Source organism: Stegostoma tigrinum, unplaced genomic scaffold, assembly GCF_030684315.1.
Source record: "Stegostoma tigrinum isolate sSteTig4 unplaced genomic scaffold, sSteTig4.hap1 scaffold_50, whole genome shotgun sequence".
In the NCBI taxonomy this organism is placed as follows: Eukaryota; Metazoa; Chordata; class Chondrichthyes; order Orectolobiformes; family Stegostomatidae; genus Stegostoma; species Stegostoma tigrinum.
In genome coordinates this window covers 2,104,534-2,128,598 of record NW_026728430.1, presented here as the reverse complement: position 1 = coordinate 2,128,598, position 24,065 = coordinate 2,104,534, and the positions used below count along the sequence as shown (strand labels likewise).

Here is a 24,065-nt window from a genome sequence, read left to right as displayed (position 1 = left end):
TGTGAAACAAGTGGTTTAGCATTTATCAGGCATATGCAGGGTTCGGGATTTAGGGTCAGAATCAGATTTACTCGAAAATATAGAACAGAGGGGCATTGAGTTTCTCTGATTCCAGGCCAGGGAACTAGGATTATATGGTCGTCTGCAGCAGTAGTCACTTCCTGGTCTGAGGAAACCGCTGGTATAACTGTTGTAAAACTCAAACACTCATTGAAAATACACCCAATATTGCACTCCAGCAAAAAATAACATTTGCACATGAAAATGAATCACATTCACCAAGTGAATATAAGAAAGGAAGTCTTCATTTTAAGCACTACGAAATCAGAGTATGATGCGGACACTCAGCACTTCCAGTGCACTTCGAAATCTTGGACGGCCTCCGACTTCAAAACCATTTTTTCTACACTACTCGCTGAGATCTTGACTTCTTTAAAACCTGTTGAAATCTATCAATGACAGCCTTTTACAAACTCAGTACTTAGTATTCACGACTTTCCGGACTCAGAATTCCAAAGATTCTCCCTATTATGTGTTTGCCTCAGTTTGCTGTTTGGCAAGTATTCCTGTTGTGTGCCTAGTGCTGCTCCTGTCACGCCCTATAGCACTACGCTTATTTCCTGTTCCCTGAGGCCTCATTGTGCAGTGATGTGATCATTTTGTGGTCCTTACAGTATGATGTGGCTGCAGCTGCTCTTGTTCGAATCCGGCCACGGCATTAACTGTGGTACTCAATTTCCCCATAACATGTGCGAAAGGAAGACAATGAGGGATCAATATAAATTCCAGAGAGCATGCTCATGGAGGCGTGTTCACTGCTGATGTTGTGACAGTGAACATCACCCAGAGCAGCTTTTATTAGCATAGACCAGTGACGCTTGAAGGGTCAGGTTCGGGAAAATGACAAGACAGCGATGTTCAGTGCAACAGGTGTCATTTCAAAAGACCAGTTTCTGCATTGTGCAGCTCATTTGTTAGGTTTGCCTCGTTTAGCAGGTCGAAATTGTCTGCTCTGTAAACACGTACGAGCCATTAATATCTGTTGAGTAGAGAGCTGGTCCCAGTACCGACTTCTGGGAACAGCAGAATGTACTCTCCTCGAGTCTGAAAAACAATTCCTCACAGACAATGTCACGTCCCAGCTGTCACCAGGCTTTTCATTCAATCGGCTCCAATTCTTCGTTGAATTCAATTCAATAGATCGTAGAATCCCTACAGTGTGAAAACATGCCGTTGGGCACATCCAGTCCTCACCGACCCTCAGAGCATGTCACCCAGACCCATTCTCCAGAACCCACTTAATCTTGTCATTGACTAATTTCTTCATTTGTGTTCAGCTCATGACAGCAATGTGTCACAATAGGAGTGACCCACAGGTCATACCATACTCTGGAAATCATACCCCGCTGCATATCATTTCAAAAACACGAGGGAGAAATACTTGCTGCTCTGCACAGTTTAAGTGAGAGAAACATGAGGTTTTGATGAGATGACATGTCACCCTCTTTAAGTATCTGACGAGATGGCCGAGAGGTTAAGGCGATGGACTGCTAATCCATTGCGCTCTGCGCGCGTGGGTTCGAATCCCACTCTCGTCGCTTTTCCCACTTATTTCACTGCTGCTGATCTTCTTTCTGTATCATGAGTTTCAAATGAAGTGAAGCTTGAATCCAATTGTGTCAGTTTATCTGGCCGGAGATTCTTGATCAGTCGATTTTATTGTAAAGGTGAAATAAAGAGTTTGAACTTGTTGTCTAACATCTAATCAAGTGCAGGTTGAATTCCAACAATTATAAGGAACATGATTTTCCTTCCCATTATTCCTCCCAAGTTGTGCTCCAATGAATTTCCATCGAATGAAAGAGAAACTGGTAAAATAAATGTGACAAAATAGTGGAAGCACAGGTTTATACAGTGGGATTGTTGATGTGTATTTTAAACTAACACAAAGTTCTGACTGATATTTCAGACAATCCGTACTAAACCGACCGTGAGACAGATGCTTGATGAAAGACGCAAACACAACAAGCCAAGGGCAACATAACGGTGGCTCTTGTCACAATGGGCAGGGCGGTTGATCGCTAAACATTTGCGATTTGCAGATTGCGTGTGGGTTCAAAAACCTTCCAGAGACGACTTTCATTTCAGGTTCCAAATTAATCAATGGTTTTTTGTGGAAACTGCTTCATCAGCACTTCCCGTCATCCGGAATTCCAGTCCCTGCTGCTGACCAGCAGACGGTCTTCACCAGCACACATAAGTTTTGAGATAATCGTTCGACCAGAGATGAATGCTCGTCCACAAACCTGCATAGTTGAGAGGGAAATCCAACATAACATTCCAGTTATAAATTTGATTTGTCACTTTGAATATATTTAGAGATCTATAAATCCAGATTCTCAAAGTGGGTTGTGAGGATGGGATTGGAAAAACCATTGAAGTTTCATATCAGCTATGATTTTAAAGAATGGCAAGACAGTGGAGTTGGGTTGAATGGCATTTTCCTGTTCCTATGCTTCCATCTTTCGGTGTTGTTTCAGGCAGAGAATTGTCAACAATAGTGTGGAACAAAAAAAAGTGCAACATAGGTCTATGCTAAACGCTATTCTGAACTGAACTGACCCCATCTGCCTCCCAATGGTTGTGTATTTCTCTATTACTTTCCTGTTCACGTGTCCATCTAAATACCTCTTAAACCTTGCTGTCGTGATGATGAGAATGGTGAAACAACAACACTGAATATCAAGCCTCTCACATGTACCCCGTTGCTCTCACACCTGGAATGGATAGCTCCTGTTGCAGTTTTCGTTCACACAATGGAGGATGCTCACAGGTGCTCTGTTCGAGGGAAGCAAGCAATGTTTTACCTGCTTGCTCATAGAGCGCACAAGAAAAGTTTGATCTGCGGCAGCCTGATCAACCCGAGTGTTACCCTAAGTAACTACAGAATCATCGGAGACATGGGTAGTGCATTTGATATTAGCCAATTGTTTAGGGAGGATTGCCTGGAGAAGGGTTTTAACATACAGGGAATTCTGGATGGGTGTACCTGAGGAGTTTTTTTTCGGGCCGCCCCGTGAGTTTTAAAATAATCTTGACCTGCCTGCTTTTGTCTACTAGCAGTCTGTTCCGTATTCCGTTTCCTGTTTCTCTGTTTAGTTTTAGAACTAGTCTGACAGGAGATAGGGTCTGTACAAGCCGTGGGTTTGTATTCTTTATCTTGTGGCTTATACCTAAAATGTGGTGTGCTAGGCAACAGCACAAATGCATCACTAATGTTTAATCTGAAAATGACTACAAGAAGGAATTATATTCCTTTAGTGTCCCAACGTGGGTAACGAAAGGCAGGTTACTGTATTCTTTTACAATAACTTCTGCTAGGAAGTAGCCCCTTGATGCTGTATTATAAGGCACATCTAACCCAGCTAATTCTCTGCATTGTTAACAGGGAGTTTAAACCAATTCATCAGATCTGCAACTCAGTATTGGCAGAATCTCTGAAAGATTTGTTAATTTGTAAATGTTTCTAGAGTGAGGTTTGCCAGAAGATTTAAAATCACATCCTTATTTGGAGTTGAGCCAAATGTTACTTTATATTTTAGATCTTTCTGCAGAAATATAAATTGGGCAGGGAAGATCAAATTAACAAATTGAAACTCAAACAGAATTTCCTACAGATATGAATGCAATGCTCTCATGATCTTGGATAACAGTAGAATTTTTTGGGGATCGGAATGTTCTGCTGTTTCATATTGCATGTTGCATGTAACATTTGCTTTTAAGTTGCCTACTTCCTTCTCCTGTCCTCCTTGTCTTACTCATTTATGTCATTACTTTGGAAGAACACCGGCAAGCCAGATATGTCAGGGGGTACCTCCTTTTTATTTCCATACGGTAATTCAGTCTGGCCTTTCACTCCTAATTCTTCATTTTGCATTTCCTTTCTCAATCTTTCCTGTTCTGCTTTACTCAAATCATGATCCTCACACTGCTGCTTCAGCAACTCCCACGACTTAAAGTTTCCCTCATGATCACATCCTCAAATCCCTCTTCAACGTGTATTATTCTCCCAGCTCGCCAGTTTAGATTTGTTTGTTATTTCCTCAGCAGTTTTTCTCCACGTGCATATTAAAGTTCTTCAAGGTTTGACTCATTTTAAGGGCTTTTAGTTTTTTTTTCCTTATTTCTATATACGACACCAGTGTCCTTGGTGTCAACACCCACTTCAGGGTCCTGACCTTGGCATAGGGGATTTCCCCTCTTCACAACCGGTATAAGGCAGGGTGTTTGAAACAGACAGACACTGCACTTATCCTCTCCTTATCGCCGAATACTCATTCTACTTTACCAGTCTTATACTAACCCCTCAAGACTTAATTTCATTTTCTACCTGCAAACCTCCAGGATTTTACTTTTCCTGCCACTGGGGGACTCAAACCTCCCGGTCTTTTAAACGCAACTTCTTGTTTAGGGGTGCGAGGCGCAGATAGGAACACCAATCATCACCGGTGACTTTTCTGTTTGTTTCCGTTGACATTTGACTCTCACACATTTGTCTTTGAGGACCTCATTTAATTTTAAGGTACCATTATCGGTCAGTTCAATTCCTAATTTGGTGGCAGAATCCTGCCATGAATTTAATACCGATTGTTTGTGGCTTTCATCACAAAATTGTCACCACAGTCCAACCAATTCTTTCATTTTTTTGAGCCCATGTTTTGTCGCCAAGTCAATTGCTGGGCTGATTTAACCACTTTATTATTTTTGGGGCCACCTATTGGCCACTGTGCATCCTCTAATCCTTTATTTAGAGCTCCAGAAAGTGTGCACTAGGCCCCAGATTTATCCGGATACTCTTCACACAGTTTCACCAGTGTAGAAGACGGATTGTCCGTCTCAACTATACTATTACCCATCCTAACCAACCTCCCCCCTTTAAACTTGACTTCAAGACTTTTCACAACGTTAGCTGTATATCATCAAAAGGCATCTATCAAGTCCCACAAACCTTGCCAATATTCTAAAACCCTATCAGCCTCGTTATAATGTATCACAATACTCCCTAGAGTCGTTTTTAAATAGACTAATTTAAAATAACTGCAAATAATGCCCATCTAACCTGGTTTAAGTCCCCGTCCCGACTATTTTATCTTTCAGTCCCTTGCGTCTCTACTCCTTGGTTTTGTCTAACTTGTCTCAGATCCCCAATCTGACTTTTAAGCGGAGTCCACTACTCCTTGTTTTCCCTATACTAACATGTCTCGGATCCCCAATTCGACTTTTGTGCGGGGCCGACTACCCCTTATTCTCTGTGTGGGGTCCACTACCCCTTATTCTCTGTGTGGGGTACACTACCCCTTATTCTCTGTGTGGGGTTGACTACCCCTCATTCTCTGTGTGGGGTCCACTACCCCTTATTCCTTATACGGAGTCCACTACTCCTTATTCTCTGTCCCACTACAGCCAGACCAGTGCATTTTTCATGCTGGACTTGGACTGAAGACAGTGAAGGGTCGAGTCTACTACTACCTGAATGAGAGGAAAACCAGATGGAGAAAATACTCACGTCTGGCCAGCCGATTCCTCTGCACTCAATAGTGGAGGACTCAAGGCTCTTACGCCACTGTCCACAATCCATCCATACCGAATCTGAGTCACAGCACCAGATGTAAATCTGGACTCCCGGTGGGGTCTCTTGGTTCCGCGCTCAGTCAATGAATACTCGCACTCGGTCTGGCTGTTTAAGACTTGACTCTTTATTTCTTCAATCGGCCGGGTACAGATCATCCAGAAAACACAGAAGTTGAGCACTTCCGTACTCCTTGGAGGAGCTGCAACCCACAGGTTAATACAAAGACATTTTTATACTTTTCTTAAAGCAGGGTACATGGTGCGATCGCACAGTGTATTCAAACAATCAATACATGATATTGCTTCATTGACAGTTACATAATCCTATAACATTAACTGGTAAACAACTTACGTCACAACACATAGTTTACTTTTTATCTCACCACATAGCGCCACAATATTTGCAACTGAAGGGCAGCTAGAATGGTTAGTACTGCGTTATCTTATCATTCCTGCATTATTGATGTAGCTCTCACAGAACTCACAGTTCCTAGGCGAAAAGAGCAGCTCTAGCAGAATTTACAGTTCCCAGGCTAGAAGCCATTTGGTTGCTAACTCGCGCTGAGAAGCCCTTTTTTGCCTGTATGCAAGTTTCAGATTCTCATGAGGAACCATCTGGATGGCCAACCGAAATCATTTAATGCGATACAAAATCTACAAATTAAACAAGTTCGAGGCACCCTCCTTTCTTCTCTCTTAAAGTTCAGCACCCGTCAAGTTAGATAATGATGACTGTGGGCAGTAGATTAAAGTCCGAAATGATCAGACGCGATGTCAAAAACATTAAAATAGAACAGCCCCGCCCCTGCTTTGAATTATAATCTCATTGTTTGATCACCTGGCCAATGCCTAAAGCAAAGAAGTTCCACGTGAAATCACAGCCCGATCGCAGCAAATGTCTCCGTGATGAATGTCCCAACCTTTCTTTTGGAATAGTAAAACTGACAGAAGAAAATTGTCATTTTGTTAGTTGCAATATGAAGTCTGAACTGGCCGACACCTGGTTTCCTGGAACTTACAGATTGTTTCCCATCAGTCTGTGTATTGCATTTAATCAGCATGTTCAGCTGTAACCCAAAAAGAAACAGAAACAACTGTGGATGCTGTAAATCAGGGACAAAGACAGAATTAATGTTTTGGGTCTCAGAAATGTTCTGAGGAAGGGCACTGGACCCGGAACGTTAATTCTGTTTTTTTTTCCCCTTCACAGTTGCTGCCAGAGCTGCTGAGCTTTTGTTTTTACAGTTGTTAACCAATGTATCTAATGAGTTGAAATTTCCACTGTTGCCTGGTCACACATTTACACCCCATCAATTAGCTGAGAGAAAATATTCCCAATCATTAAACATTTTGTGGATATCCAGAACATTCAGGCCCAGGATTCTGATAACAATATTCTTGCAAACTCAGCATGAGAAAAAGTAGAGCGAACGTACACCAATACATAAATTGTGACCAAATTACAGAGCTCTCAGCTTCAATCAAAACCACATGCACATGTCGATAAATATTCTAAAACCGTGCTCCAATTATCTTCTACCAGTGACAAGCAACAACTGTGTCTTCTTTGAAGTCCCATTCTGCTGCTTTTGATCGTCGACACCTCCACATTTTGCCTAAGCTGAGTTCTAGATCTCTTTGCAGTCTGTCCCATTTAGCGTGGTGACAGTGCCATGTAACGCAATGGGTGGCGTGCACAATGTGAAGGCGAGACAACGTCCCCTCAAGAATTATATTTTGGTCACCTCCTGCCGTTACTGTCATGGACAGATCTGTCTGCTGAGGAAAGATTGGTGAGGATCAGATCAAGCATGTTTTCCCTCTTCTTGGCTCGCACCAGCTGCAGGCCCAATCGAACAACTCTGATTTTGGACTTGAACAGCTGCTGGCGAGCCATTCTTAGTGATGGACATTGAAATCGCCAATGCAGAGTTCATCATTACCCACCCCAATATTCCATCCAAGTGTTGTACAACATAGAGGGCTCCTGATTCATCAGCCAAGAGAGAACAGTCGGCGGGAATCAACAGGCAGTTTCCTTGTCCATGTTAAACTGGATGTCCTGAGATTGAATGGGATCAGGATGCCATGTTGAGAACTCCAAGTTAATTTCCTCCAGTATGTCACATTGTGCTGCCAACTATGCTGAGTCTGTCATGAAGGTGGAACAGGACATATCCATGGATGGAGTTGGTGACTCTGGGATATTATCTATAAGATATAGAACATAGAACATAGAAAAGTACAGCACAGTACAGGCCATTCAGCCCACGATGTTGTGCCGTGGAATAATCCTAATCCAAAAATAAAATAACCTAACCTACATTCCCCTCAACTCACTGCTGATCATGTACATGTTCAGCAGTGGCTTAAATGCCACTAATGACTCTGCTTCCACGACTACTAGTGACAAAGTATTCCATGTGCCCACAACTCTCTGAGCGAAGAACCTCCCTCTGACGTCTCCTCTATACCTTCCTCCTAATACCTTAAAAGTATGAACCCTCGTGGCAGTCAATCCTGCCCTGGGGAAAAGTCTCTGGCTATCGACTCTATCCATGCCTCTCATTACCTTGTACACCTCAATCAGGTCACCTCTCTTCCTCCATCTCTCCAGAGAGAAAAGTCCGAGCTCAGTCAACTTCTCCTCGTAAGAGAAGCCTTCCAGTCCAGGCAGAATTCTGGTAAACATCCTTTGCACCCGCTCCAAAGCCTTCACATCTTTCCTATAATAGGGTGACCAGAACGGGACACAATATTCCAAGTGTGGTCTCTGCAGGGTTTTGCAGAGCTGCAGCAAAACCTCGCAGCTCTTAAACTCGATCCTCCTGTTAATGAAAGCCAAAACACCATATGCTTTCTTATCAACCTTATCCACTGGGGTAGCAACATTGAGGGAGCTATGCACATGAACACTAAGATCCCGCTGTTCCTCCACACTGCCGAGAATCCTGCCTTTAATCCTATATTCAGCATTTGAGTTCGACCTTCCAAAATGCATCACTTCACATTTATCTACGTTGAACTCCATCTGCCATTTCTCAGCCCAGCTCTGCATTCTGCCAATGTCTCGCTGAAACCTGCAATAGCCCTCGATACTAGCAATGGCACCTCAAACCTTTGTGTCATCAACAAACATACTAAACCACCCCTCCACCTCCTCATCCACGTCATTTATAAAAGCTACAAAGAGCAGAGGCCCAGGAACAGATTTCTGTGGACACCACTCAGCACTGACGTCCAGGCAGAATACTTACCATCTACAACCACTCTCTGCCTCCTGCCGGCCAGCCAATTCTGAATCCAGGCAGCCAAATCACCCTGTATCCGATACCTCCTGACTTTATGAATGAGCCTGCCATGGGGAACCTTATCAAATGCCTTCCTGAAGTCCATGTACACCGCATCCACTGCTCGACCCTCGACAACCTGTCTCGTGACCTCCTCAAAGAACTCAATAAGATTTGTAAGGCATGATCTGCCCTTCACAAAGCCATGCTGGCTCCCTTTAATCACGCTATGCTTTTCCAAATAGTCATAAATCCTATTCCTCAGAATTCTTTCCAAAACCTTGCTGACCACAGACGTAAGACTGGCTGGTCTGTAATTTCCAGAGATTTCCCTATTCCCTTTCGTGAAAAGAGGAACAACATTTGCCTCCCTCCAATCTTCCAGTACGACTCCCATGGAGAGTGAGGAAGCAAAGACCTTCGCCAGCGGCTTAGCAACCTCCTTTTTTGCTTCCCAGAGCAACCTAGGATAAATCTGGTCTGGCCCTGGGGACTTATCAATATTAATGTTTGCCAAAATTTGCAGCACATCAACTTTCTCAATCTCGATCTGTTCAAGCCTGTTTTCCTGCTCTTCAAAGTTCTCATTCAAAACAAGGTCCCTTTCCTTTGTGAAAAAGGAGCAAAAAACTCATTTAGGGCTTCCCCTATCTTCTCAGACTCCACGCTCAAGTTTCCTACACTATCCCTGATCAGCCCTTCCTTCTCCCTGATCATTCTCTTATTCCTCACGTATGAGTAAAATGCCTTCTGGTTCTCCCTAATCCTGCCTGCCAAGCCTTGTTCGTGCCCCCTTCTGGCCCTCCTCAGTCCACTTTTGAGCTCCTTACGAGCAAGCCTGTAATCCTCTACAGCTGTGCCAGACCCTTGCTTCCTCCACCTTACATAAGCTGCCTTTTTCTTTTTATCAGAAGCACCTCTGTTCCCATCTTCCAAGACTCCTCAATCTTACCCCTTCTTACCTGTCTCAGAGGAACAAATTTATACATCACTCGCAATAACTGCTCCTTAAACAGTCTCCACATCTCTGTTGTGCCCTTTCTGTGGAACAATTGCTCCCAATCTGTACTTCCCAACTCCTGCCTGATAGCGTCATAGTTTCCTTTACCGCAGTTAGATATCTTCCCCTGGCAACTGCTCCTTTCCCTTTCCAAGGCTATGGTAAATGCAAGGCTGTTGTGGTCACTGTCGCCAAAGTGTTCTCCCACCACGACATCTGACACCAGTCCTGGCTCATTGCTGAGCACCAAATCCAAAATGGCCTCCCCCCTGGTTGGCCTGTCCACATACAAAATAAGGAAACCCTCCTGAACACATCTGAAAAAAACAGCTCCATCCAAACCATCTGCACGAAGGAGGTTCCAATCAATATTGGGGAAGTTGAAGTCACCCATAACAACAACTGTGACCAACAAAGCCACACCTCCCCCCCTTTTTTCCGTCTTCCCTGACCTTAATGAAAGATCTAAACCCTGGAACCTGTAACATCCATTCCTGACCCTGTTCTATCAATGTCTACGAAATGACCACGACATCGAAGTTCCAGCTACCTAACCAAGCTGCAAGCTCACCTACCTTATTGTGGATACTCCTGGCATTAAAGTACACACACCTCAACCCAGCATGCTGTCTGCCAGCACACTCCTGTGACAGTGAGGTCCTGACCATGTCCTCCCTACGCTCATCCTCCTGTGTACTAGAACAACACCTTAGTTTGCCACTCCCCTTCTGAGCTAGTTTAAATCTACCTGAATAGCACTCGCGAATTTCCCCCCCAGCATATTAATGCCCCTCTGGTTCAAGTGGAGATCATCCTCTTTGTAGAGGTCCCACCTTCCCCAGAATGAGCCCCAATTGTCCATGTACCTGCAGTCCCGCTCCTGCACCATCCCTGCAGCCACGTGTTCAGCTGAAACCTCTCCCTGTTCTTTGCCTCGCTATCACGTGGTACGGGTGACAAACCAGTGATGACCACTCTGTTTGTTCTATCTCTCAGCTTCCACCCTAGCTCCCTGAAATCCTGCCTGACATCCCTATCCCTCTTTCTACCTATGACGTTGGTGCCTCTGTGGACCACGACTTGGGGCTGGTCGCCCTCTCCCCTCAGGACCCCAAAGACATGATCTGAGACATCACGGACCCTGGCACCTGGGAGGCAACACACCAACTGTGAGTCTCTTTCGTTCCCGGCAAACCTTCTACCAGTTCCTCTCACTATTGAGTCCCCAATGACTATCACTCTCTTCCTACCCCCCCTTCCCTTCTGTGCAAGAGGGACAGACTCTGTGCCAGAGACCTGCACCCTACTGCATGCCCCTGGTAAGTCCTCCCCCCCAACGGTATCCAAAACAGTATACTTGTTTTTCAGGGGAACGACCACAGGGGATCCCTGCACTGACTGCTTTTTCCCCCTTCTAACAGTTACCCAGCTTTCTTCACGCTTAGGAGTAACTACTTCCCTGAAACTCTTGCCTATCACTGACTCTGCCTACCAAATGATCCGAAGCTCATCCAGCTCCCGCTCCAGTTCCCTAACGCGGTTTTGGAGGAGCAAGAGTAGGGTGCACTTCCTGCAGATGTATTTGGATGGGACACTAATGGTGTCACTCACCTCATACATCATGCAGGAGGAACATTCCTCTACCTGCACTGTCATCCCTGCTAATCCCCTAAACAGAAAGTTTAAAAAAAGAAGCTTACCTTGATTTGTCCCTGGTGTATAAAGTTAGAGGTGGTGGATGGGTGGGAGGCCCGACAAGGGCAGGGTCTCAGGTTTACACAATGATCACTTAAAGTGCTGAGGGATGAAAAAATGGTCCCTCCCTTCCCAGAAACCTCTGCTCCGAGGTGCGGCTGCACAAAGAAATGGAAGGCTACGATGCTCAAGGTACGCTCGAGCTGGCATCGAGGAATTGAGCGGAGGCGCAAGGGACAGAGAGGGAACGAGGGAGGGAGGGAACAGAGCAAGGGACAGGAGCGAGGGATGGGGAAGGAGCTAGGGACCGGAGCAAGGGATGGGGAGGGAGAGAGGGATGGGGATCGAACGAGGCCCAGGAAGAGAGTGAGGGATGGAGCGAGGGACTGGGACGGAGTGGGGGGTGGGGAGGGAGGGGGGAAGGGATTGAGGGACGGGTGGGAGAGAGCGACTGATGGGTTGGGATCGAGTGAGCGAGTGATGGAGCGAGGGAGCAAGAGAAGGAGAGGAAGGGACAGAGCGAGGGAACAAAGGATGGACAGGGAGAGAGGGAGGGAACAAGGGACAGATCAGGAGGTAACGAAGGACAGGGAGGGAGGGAGGGATGGGGAGGGAGTGAGGGAAAGAGAAGGTGTGAGGAAGCGAGTAATGGAGCTGGAGAATGAGGGTCAGAGCAAGGGATCGATGGACGGGTAGGGAGGATGGGGGCGAAGGACAGGTGAGGAGGTAACAAAGGAGGGGAGGGAATAAGGGAGGGTGAGGGCGCGAGGGACGTCACGGGAGCGAGGGACAGGGAGGTTTGGAGTGGGAGCAAGGAATGGGGAAGGAGCGACGGGGATGGAGCGATGGAGTGAGTGATAGGGAGGAAGGGAGGGTGAGAGATAGAGCGGCAGGGAGTGAGAGAGAGAGCGACAGGGATAGGGGATAGGGGAAAGGGGAACAGGGCCCAAGGAGCCAGATACAGGGCCGGGGCCAAGGAAACCAGGGGTTTACAGAGATACGTGACGGACTCGAAGTTAGAGAGGAGGACAAGGAGGAGGGGGCAGAGAGAGAGAGAGAGAGAAAGTGGGTCAGAGATAGAGAGGGTGAGACAACGCAACAGAGTCAGAGTGAGAGCGAGGTGGATGGAGAGAGCCAAATGGTACAGTGGGGGATGGGGAGAGAGATAGAGAAGGGACGGGGACGGAGAGAGGGAAAGAGTGTGATATGGGATTTGGGAGAGATGGGGCCAGAGGGAAAAATACAGAGTGGGAGATGGGGTTCACACAGGGAGAGGGTGAGAGAAAACCGGTGAAGATGTTCGAAGTGGAGGGACAGAGAGACAGGACACAGGGAGAGAGAGAGGAAGTGATTTGGAGAGGGTGGGTGGAAAGGGAGAAGGAAGGGAGTGGAGAGAGGGATGGGGAGCACAGAGAAATATGGGTCAGAGAGGAAGAGAGCGAGTCAGGAGGGACAGGAGAGAGAGAAAGAGACAGAGGTATACCAAATGTGAATGCAAGGACAGAGTGACTTATACCAACTCCTGAGCTCAGTCCCAAAATTCTTCCATTCCCTTGGGGCCAAGTCTGTCTCTCTCCAGCTGACCTTCCTCAACACAAAGACAAACAACAATATAGTTTGCTGTGCTGCTTGGCACTTTTTAATGAACGTTAATTACATATTGACGTTATGGATGCAGTCAGTGGAATGGTGCCTTTTCTCTTTGGACTGTGTGTTGAGAGAAACATTGACATGTTTCCCTGTAACCCCTTGTGGGATAAGGTTGGACAAACCAGCACTACCCTCAGTCTGTTACCATAACGACAGGCTGCTTCATTGCTGAAACATTGAACTGAAATGAGAAAATCCTGGATGGATTGATTAATGAGTGAATTTGATTGATTGATGAATTTGGGTAAAGGGATATTTCAGCACATTCTTCAGCTGCTGCCTGAACTTCGCCTGGGGCACGGCATAAATCGCGGTGTTTGTGCAGCAACTGAGGAGCTGCAGCATGAAGCCCAATTCCTGCACAAAGGGATGTAGATGCACAGAGTCATACCCCAAATTAAACATCCGGAGCCATATAGAAAACACAGTTAACATTGACCATAGCAAGATGAAATTGGCGGAGATCACAAACAGTAAAATGATGGATTTTTTTCGCTTTCTTATTTCTGTGTCACACTGACCGTCCCCATTGGTGTGAGCCCGGAGTCTCCTGCGGGCTCTGCTGGTCACTAAAATGTGTCTGACGGTGAAAACATTGAGCAGCAGAATCAGGAAAAATGGGAGAGTCGGGGTTAGAATGTGGTGGAGGAACTCAATTGTGGTCCAGACACGAGAGCCATAAACATTGGCTGTTACAAAACAAAACCAGGGGCGGTTTCTCAGCCAATACCAACCTGTGAACATAAAATACCAGAAAATGTTCTTTAAACAGCTCAGCACAGTCACTGTTCCCAGCACCACAGCTGCCGTTTTCTCACTGCAATATTTACTTTTCAGCTTCTGGCAGCAAATGGCCACAAATCGATCAGAGGTGAAAGTGACGGTGAACCAGACAGAACAGTCAGTGGCTCCATAAAGTAGGACGGCGTGGATATTACACACGGGGATGGACGCCAGGAAATAACACTGCTCCCGATAAACAATGGGAATGTGCCTCAATATCAGGTCGAGGATAATGACCAGTAGATCCGCCGCTGCCATGGCCCCCAAGTAACGTCTGACACATGGAGACAATCCACACTCTTTCTAAAGCAGGACGTAGATTGTCACTACGTTAACTGTGAGGAAGGAAAACAAACAAATTATACATCAGCCTGGAGGCAAAGTTACCAGTTTTATTGAGGACCCAGTGACATTTTCAAATGTATCACTGATTTATTGTGAAAAAAAATGAAGATTAAATAACAAATCGTAATGTCTCAAAATTTTAATAAGAAATGTAACGTAAAACACAAGAAACAGTCCCTCCCTGAAGACACGAATGCACATCCATAAGAATAGATGGTTTTCAGAACATTCCCTCAAAGTCTCTCACTCGAGAGCAGGCACAGGTCACTTCTTTACAGTTCCTGCTATAGAGGCTGAAGACGTGCCCATCCTGAAGGATTCTCTCCCAGTTCCTTGAAGACAGGCGTAGGTTGGAGATTTCTGTCTTTTAGCCTAAATTGTGGTCAATTTACAGTTGTGAAGAAACATGAACACAGGGAAAATGTATTCACCCCTTTAACTGCCTGAGGGGATTTTGAAAAAGTGTCTCCTTCTCCCTGGAACAGGATATTTTCCCTCAGGATCTAATATTTTGATCAATTACCTGGCATCCAACTGTTCACAAATAATGACAGTCACAGAATGGTCCGAGGAAGGGTCACCAAACGCGAAACGTTAACTCTGCTGGCTCCTCCACAGATACTGCCAGAACTGCTGAGCATTTACAGCAACTTTGATTTTGTTCCTGATATGAATGCACTCCCACAGTAAATCAATAATATTGACAGGATTTAAGAAATCCAAGCTCAGCTGAAACCTGGCACTGAAAGAATGGCCCAAAATCTGGGCATGGTTTTGGTGTTATGCATCGGGTAGCGTCCATGCCACTGAGGCAGAGTTCTGGATTGAATTTCCACACCTGAACCTGTCGTGATGTCCCCAGCTCTGGACCAGAAGTTCTGGATTCAAGTCCTGCCTGTTTCAGAGGTGTGTCACAGCATGTCAGGATAGGTTAATGAGGAAACACACAGGACAATAATGTTGCAGATTCAGGGGCTGTTGCAGTGTGGTGGCCGTGTCTCCAGCTGTGGGCCCAAAGGTCTGGATTGAAATCCGCAGAGGTGCTTCATAACATATTTAAACAAGTTGATTAAAATTATTTTTGAATTGTGACTTGATAAAGGAGGAAGAGGCTTCAGTTTTGAATTTCAGGGTTGAGAGGAAGCATGACCATTCGTGTTGATTGGAGTAAAAATTGTACTGTTTAGATGTTTGTACAATCACAAAGGCATGGAGCTGGTGAATAGTCAAGATCTTTTTCCAAGAGTCCAAAATTAGAAGGTTTAATGGGAATAGGGAACATCTTAAAAAGGACACAAGAGGCAACTTTTTCAAGTAGAGGATGATTTGTGCATGGAACGAAGTGCCAGAGGGAGTTGTGGAGGCTGGTAAAAGCAACATTTAAAAGGCATCGGGATGGATATATAAACAGGAAGGGTTTCAAGGGATACGGCTCAAAAGCTCGCAAAAGGGACTAGATTAATTTCGGATATCTGGTCAGCATGGACAAGTTGGACTAAATGGTTTGTTCCCATGCTGTGCATCTTTTTGATTCACTCATCCAATTTATCCAGATCTCTGTGTAATCTTAGATAACATTCTTCCCTGCCCAATATAAAATCAATCTTGGTGTCATCCACAGAGATAATGGGAACTGCAGATGCTGGAGAATCAAAGATAACAAAGTGTGGAGCTGGATGAACACAGCAGGCCAAGCAGCATCTCAGGAGCACAAAAGCTTACATTTCGGGCCTTGGCCCTTCCTCAGAGAGGGGAATGGAGACAGGGTTCTGGAATAAATTTTGAGAGAGTGGGAGACGGACCGAAGATAGGTGGAGAGGAGAGTCTAGGTTGGGAGGTGGGGATCCCACTTCCTACAGAAAAAGGGGGTGGCCATGGGCACCCGCATGGGCCCAAGCTATGCCTGCCTCTTTGTAGGTTAAGTGAAACAGTCGCTCTTCCGCCCCTACACAGGCCCCAAACCCCACCTCTTCCTCCGCTACATTGATGACTGTATCGGCGCCGCCTCTTCCTCCCAAGAGGAGCTCGAACAGTTCATCCACCTTACCAACACCCTCCATCCCAAACTCATTTCACCTGGGCCATGTCCAGCACATCCCTCACCTCCCCGGACTTCTCTGTCTCCATCTCAGGCAACCAGCTGGAAACTGATGTCCACTTCAAGCCCACCGACTCCCACAGCTACCTAGAATACACCTCCTCCCACCCAACCCCCTCAAAAACTCCGTCCCCTATTCCCAATTCCTTCGCCTCCGCCGCATCTGCTCTGAAGATGAGGTCTTCCACTCCCGCACATCCCAGATGTCCGTGTTCTTCAAGGACCACAACTTCCCCCCCACCCCGCAGTGGTCGAGAATGCCCTTGACCATGTCTCCCGTATTTCCCACAACACATCCCTCACACCCCGCCCCTGCAATAACCGCCCTAAGAGAATCCCCCTAGTCCTCACATAACACCCCACCAACATCCGAATACAACGCATCATCCTCCGACACTTCCACCATCTACAATCTGACCCCACCATCCAAGACATTTTTCCATCCCGACCCTTGTCTGCCTTCCAGAGAGACCACTCTCTCCGTGATTCCCTTGTTGGCCCCACACTCCCCTCCAACTCCACCACACCTGGCACCTTCCCCTGCAACTGCAGGAAGTGCAACACTTGCCTCCACACCTCCTCCCTCACCCCCATCCCAGGCCCCAAAAGGACTTTCCATATTAAACAGATGTTCACCTGCACATCTGCCAATGTAGTACATTGTATCCACTGTGCCTGTTTGGGGAAACCAAGCGGAGGCTTGGGGACCGCTTTGCAGAACACACCCGCTCGCTTCTCAATAACCAACTGTACCTCCCAGTCGCGAACCATTTTAACTCCCACTCCCATTCCTCATGGACATCATGGGCCTCCTGCAGTGCCACAATGATGCCACCCGAAGGTTGCAGGAACAGCAACTCATATTCCGCTTTGGAACCCTGCAGCCCAATGGTATCAATGTGGACTTCACAAGCTTCAAATCTCTCCTTCCCCAAACTGAATCCCAAAACCAACCCATTTCGCCCCCTCCCCCGACTGCATCTCAAAACCAGCCCAGTTCGTCTCCGCCTCCCTAATCTCTTCTTCCTCTCAACTATCCCCTCCTCCCACCTCAAGCCACACCTCCCTTTCCCACCTACCAACCTCATCCCGCCTCCTTGACCTGGCCGTCCTTCCCGGACTGACTTAACCCCTCCCCACATCTCCACCTATAGTCTCCTCTCCACCTATCTTCTCCTCTATCCATCTTCGGTCCGCCTCCCCCTCTCTCCCTATTTATTTCAGAACCATCTCCCCATCCCCCTTTCTGATGAAGGGCTGAGGCCCTAACGTCAGCTTTTGTGCTCCTGATATGCTGCTTGGCCTGCTGTGTTCATCCAGCTTCACACTTTGTTATCTTGGTACCATCCACAAACTTGCTGGTTGTGCCTTGAATAATTCACACCTAAATCATTTTCATAAATGACAAACAAATGTAGAGCCAGCAGCGATACCTGTGGATCATCGCTGGTAATCAGCTTCCAGTCTCAGAAACAACCCTTCATGGCCACCCTGTCTCCTCCTATTAAGCAGAAACACACAGGAATATACACATGCAGGCATATCGGGATACAAGCACAGTTGTGTCTTCGAGACGGGGTAGATAGGTTTTGATTCTTAAGGGGATCAAGGGTTACATTCAGAAGACAGTAGAATTGTGTTGAGAAACATGTCATGCATGATCGAACAGCAGAGCAGACTGCCCCAATTTCTTCTGCTCTATGGACTTAGGGAATCAGGAATATTTTCCTTTGAAAGCAGTAGAGGCTGAGATTGATAAATACTTTATGGAACAGAGCCAGTGGGAATGTGGGATAGGTTTAAGGGGCTGAAATGTCACATCTGCTCCCATTTGTTGTGCTCTTCAAAGAGGAGGTGATGTGCTATGAGGTTAAGACTCTTTAAGGTGTCTCCCAATCCTGATTGAAATAAGGATTTTGTTTTCTCTACAATATTGTGCTGTCTGTGGTGTTATCATCCCCAGGGAACGTTGAAGACTCGGTTACTAAAGATATTTAATGCTGACCTCAACTGACCTTTGATGATCAGCAGAGTCAATATTTATTAGGAATAAACAGGAAAGGGGTGTTCAGCCATAAACAGATCAGCTATAATCTTTCTAAATTGAGCAGCAGGCTTGAGTGTCCAAATGGCCAACTGCAGGTCCTATCCGATGTGTTTTTATCTCACCCCATCTCTCGAAGCTGTTATACCAGTAAAGGAAGACGCATTCAGCCAGCCAGGATTACGACAGATAGGAGGAGACCATTCTGCCCTTCGAATGAGTTACATAGGAATAGAATGAAATATTCAATCATAGATTCATGGAGGTATACAGCATGGAAACAGACCATTTGGTCCAACTCATCCATGCTACTCAGATATCCTGAATAAATCTCGCCCCATTTGCCAGCATTTGGGTCCAAATCTCTCTCAACCCTCCCTAGTCATCTAGCCATCCAGATGCCTTTTAAAGGTGGAAACTCTATCAGCCTCCAGCACTTCATCCGGCGGCTCATTCCATACAAGCACCACTTTCTGCATGAAAATGTTGCCCTTTCAATCGCTTTTAAATATTTCCCCTCTCACCTTAACCTATGCCGTCTCGTTTTGGACTCCCCAGCCCGGGGAAAAGACCTTCACTCTTAACCCTGATTTACCACAATTTTGTAAACCTTGAGAAGGTCACCCCTCAATGACAATTGTTTATTTTGTTGTGTGGAGACTGCAGCAATTTTTCAACACAGAAGCCACAGCCAAAAATGAAAATAATTATGAAGATTATCTGTGTTGGTGTGCTATTAAATGGACAAAATTAAACCAGGCTAACAGGAAATTTCTCCTCCGGCTGAATACATGTCCGGGGAAAATTGAGGGCTGCATTGAGAGGGCAGACAGTATTTACTGCTGCATCTGAAAGACAGCATTTTTGACTGCAGTGTCCTACTCAAGTGTCCATCTATATTCTGTGCTTGACTGTTAATCGCTCAAGAATCAGTATCATTGACAGTATAACCTCTACCTGATTATCTGACAACAAATGTCCCTAACAGGGAATTGCGGAGCACAGGAAAACTCGACAACGAGCTGCATGGTTGTATGGTTAAGACTTTGGAGGGAGTGGTGACAGCGCAAGGGGGCAGCCGGGAAGGCAAGCTTCTGCTTTTAAAAACTTACCTTGTGAATTAGTGGACTACTTGATTTGAGCAGAAGGAGTGGTGAGAGCGCAAGGCAGGAAGTGAACTATTGCATCTGGGCATGGTCTGTATCAATGGTTTAGATAAATGCAACAAAATGTATTTGAACTAAATTTGTCAGTGATGCTAAGATTAGCAGGAAATTACGTAATGAGGAGGAGGTAGAGGGGATGTAAATGGATAAGCAATTTGGCAGATGAAATATAACATTTCGAACTGTGAACCTGTGATATTTTCAGGAAGAACAAAAGACTATAAATTACATAAATGGAGGGAGATTATGGGGCTTAGTGATACAGTGTGTACTAGAGGGTTCGCTCTGAAATTTTCAGACATTGGAAGCGTTGCTCTACCATCCTGATGGACTACTCCCTGATGTTCCAAGTTGCCTCATTATTCTCAGTACACACAGGATATTTTGATGTGGTTGGTTGGCACTGGGGAGTGGTGAGGGGGAGGGTGTTTAGGACAGTGAATAAAGGGAGCGGCCTTTATCTACCATACCATCCTTTCTTAATACATGGAGGCATGCAGAATATTGGAATTGCTGCCTGCTTCTGAATGAAGAGGCTGTGGATGTTGCCAGGATAGTGGGCCTTCAGCAACATGATGTACTGTGTATGGTCACACTGCAACATTAATGGAGTGAGAGTTTGGAGGGCTCAATCACAATAATGAAAATATTAAATGAAGGTATTTTCAGATGAGCTGAAATGGTTGGTTATATCCCATTATCTGTTCACGTCCCAGAACCAGCCTGGACACCTTTTTTTACTCACTCACAGGGTGTGGGTTTCACTGGCTGGGCCAACATTCACTCCCATCCCTCATTGCCCAGAGAGCAGTTACAGCCTGTGACATTATTGGGTGTTTGGGGTCACATGTAGGCCACAGCAGGGGTGGGGAGGGTGGATGGCAATTTCTTTCCCTACAAGATGTGACTGAATCAGATGGGTTTTCCTGGCAATTGCCAATGGTTTCATCTTCATCATTCAACTTTAAATTCCAGATTGTTATTGAATTCAAATTCCAAAATGTCACTTGGCAGATTTGAACTCATGGCCTCAACGCATTACGTGTGTTTTCAGATTAAGAAACTAGCAACAATACACTTGGCCACCACTGTTAGCCCAGATGAAATATCTGTTCAGCATGGAGCACGTTGCAGACCAGATTGTGTCCTGAGCTTCATCTTACAGGAACTTTCAGTCATTCAACTCCCCAACTTTCTGTCCTGAGCAGATGACTCATAGACACTTCTTACACCAGGTTTTCTTAAGCACGTGTTCGAGAGCCATTTCTCATGAGGATGGACTCTCCAAACAATATATTACATCAGCTTTATACTTGCACATAATCATCAGGCCACTTTATACAGACCACTGAAAAATGTACAGTTATTTTATGGTTATCAATATTCAATCACAGACAGTAATTCTAATTATCTTGCTTGGTCACCTTATTGTGCTCGGCCAATGACACCATTTCAACAAATCTCATTACAAAGTATAACTTCATGCAGACATTTATTTTGTCGTCAGCCATTATCTTGACTGATATCTGACTGCAGCTTCTTCATTGTCAGCAAAATTTCTATTGTCCCTTGTATTTGACATTGTTTTTTTTTTATCAGGGAACTACAGTAAAATTTTGCATGATTTTACATGGCAGAACATCCGCTCCCTTTCACAAAACCATGTTGACTCCAATTGCAGGAAGGCGTTCTCAAATGGCCCGCAGTCCTTTCCTTAATAATGGAGTCAAGCAGATTCTCAATGATGAACGTTCGGTTAACTAGGCTATCAGCTCTTGCTTTCTGCCTCCCTCTCTTCTTGAAGCCATGCATTATTGTCCATAGAGTCCGTCAATACAGAAACAGACCCTTCAGTGCAACTCCTCTGACCAGATATCTCAATCTGATCTTGTCCCATTTACAAGCATTTGGTGCAGATCACTCTAAACCCTTCCTATTCACATAACCATCCAGATGTAAAATGTAATTTAACCAGCCTCAATGTCTTCTACCGGCAGCTCATTCCATACATGCACCACACTCTGTGTGAACAACTAACTTCTCGGGCCCTTTTTATATCTTGCATGTTTCATTTTAAACCTATGGTATCTAGTTTTCGATTCAGCTACCCTGGGGGAACTTCCGAGGCTATTCATCATATCCATGCCCCAAATGTGTTTTTTTAATAAATCTCTGTGTGGTTACCCTCAGCGTTTGATTCTCCAGGGGGATAAAAAGAAGCCCAGACTATTCACTGTCTTTCTATAATATCCAATATAACACCAATCTTCACATCATTCTTGTAAATAATTTTTGAATACTTTCCAAATTTAACAACATCTTTCATGTCGCCGGGTGTCCAGAATTATACGCAATATTCCAAAAGTGGCCTCACCATTGTCCTGTCCAGCCGTGACATCAAGTCCCAATTCCTGTACTCATTACACCAACCAACATCACGATAGAGGTTTTTTCAGTTTTGTTGGAACATTTGTGGAATACAGAGAATGCTGATATATTTCAAACAATGTCCCTTCTTGATCCATCAAACTGGCTCCCCCAGTCAATATAATGAGAGCGGATCCTTTATACCCACACTATACTCCTGCTCTATCTGCATCCCTTTTGTTTCGTTAAATCCATCCACTTGATTCGAATTGACATTCAGTGCCTTGACTTCCACAGCTTTCTGTGGAACTACATTTCCTATGTTCACCAGCCTCTGAGTGAACACATTTATTCTCATTCCAATGCAGATTGATCTGCGTGTATCTAAGACTATAACCCCTTCTTTCAGACAATCCAGCCAGGAAATCACCATCGCTGTTTCCATTCTGGTTTGCTCTGACAGAGTTTTATATGTTTTACTGAGATCCCCATTCATTTTTGGAATCCTCATCGAATACAGGCCCAGTCAATTCAAAGTCCATTCACACAACAAATTGTCATCACAAGGATCAGCCTGGTCATCCTTTGTTTTTTTCCTCTGGAGCAAGTGTGTCCTTTAGTAAGTTAGGAGACCAAAGTTGCACACGTTACTCCAGAATATTTACAATAGAGACCTCACCTGAACAGCCACATTATTACAGCCTTACTCCTCTACGTGATGATCTTTGAAATGAATATCAATCCACCATTTATCCTGCATTGTTCCTTTCCATAACTGATGTACAAAAACATCCAGATCCTTTTCCGCAATGTGAGTGCCCACTTGGTGCGTCTGTATGCACTGACCAGCGTACCAATGCCATTCACAGTATTTGGCTTCTGGCTTCAGAATTTACTGCCCTGCATCGTTCTCAGAGGTCTGCACAGAAGAACACAAAATACAGGGGGCACAAGTCCCTTCATTGTTTAATATTTTTCAAACAATCCCTTTTCAAATATTATGCTGCTCTTCTATTACTTCACACCAAAGTGCACAACATAACATGCATCCTCATTGCGCTTCATCTGCAATATATGTTCCCAGTCATTGCGCTTCATCTGCAATATATGTTCCCAGTCATTCCACTTGTCTCAATTGTCTTGGAGCATCTTTCCATTCTCCTCACCACTCTCAATCCCAGTTTCGTACTGTCAGCAGACTTGGACACATTGCATTTGATTCCCTCAACCAAACTTTTGATGTGATCTTGAGTCCCTGATTTACACCATGAAACTTTCAATCCAAAATAAACATCCATTTATTCCTGCTCACTGTTTCCTGTCAGTTCTCCCATTATGGCACCATGTCCATATATTTGGCCAAATCCCATGTGTTTTTAGTTTACACAGTAGGCTTGGGACTGAATCAAAAATCTTTCCAAATATCCAAATGCAGTCAATCCATTCCTTTTCCATAATTTATCTTCAGTTTGGTTTCTCAAATACGATTCCCAGATCATAAACCGACGTTGACTTTGTCTATGCCCATTAAATCCCGTCACAATAATTTCTCTAAATTAGTTTATTCACTAATTTCATTCTATTTCCATTCCTCACCATACTTAGGTTTCCTATTATTGCTCAGTTTTTATTTTGTGTTTTCTTCCGTGAATACAGAAATGAAGGAGTTATGTCAGACTTCTACCATTTCCTTGTCATTCATTCTCTATTCTCTAGTTTCAGACTTTTTTTTTCATGCGTTCCCTCCTGGGATCTGTTTAGAATCAATTACAATGCATTCTTATTGCTCTTGTTATTATAGTCTCCAGAAACCCAAAAATTCCTGCCCTATGCTGCTCAATGATTGAACATCCACAAACAAGCAATCACAGAAGTATAGTCTGTGTAACGTCAGAAATACAGTGCAACATCCATTAAATCCCACTTTCCTACATGAGGCGTGTAGCCTAGAATATTATGAGACTTCAAACACTCATCCAAATACTGTTCAATGGGT

The 24,065-nt window shown here is 45.0% G+C and overlaps 1 non-coding gene across 1 annotated transcript; it reads left to right on the top strand.

Moving 5' to 3' along the window:
* Window positions 1-1,516: 1,516 nt before the first annotated feature.
* Window positions 1,517-1,598, top strand: trnas-gcu (transfer RNA serine (anticodon GCU)). The gene has a single exon. It is a non-coding gene; the product is annotated as a tRNA-Ser (tRNA).
* The last annotated feature ends 22,467 nt before the right edge of the window (window positions 1,599-24,065 follow it).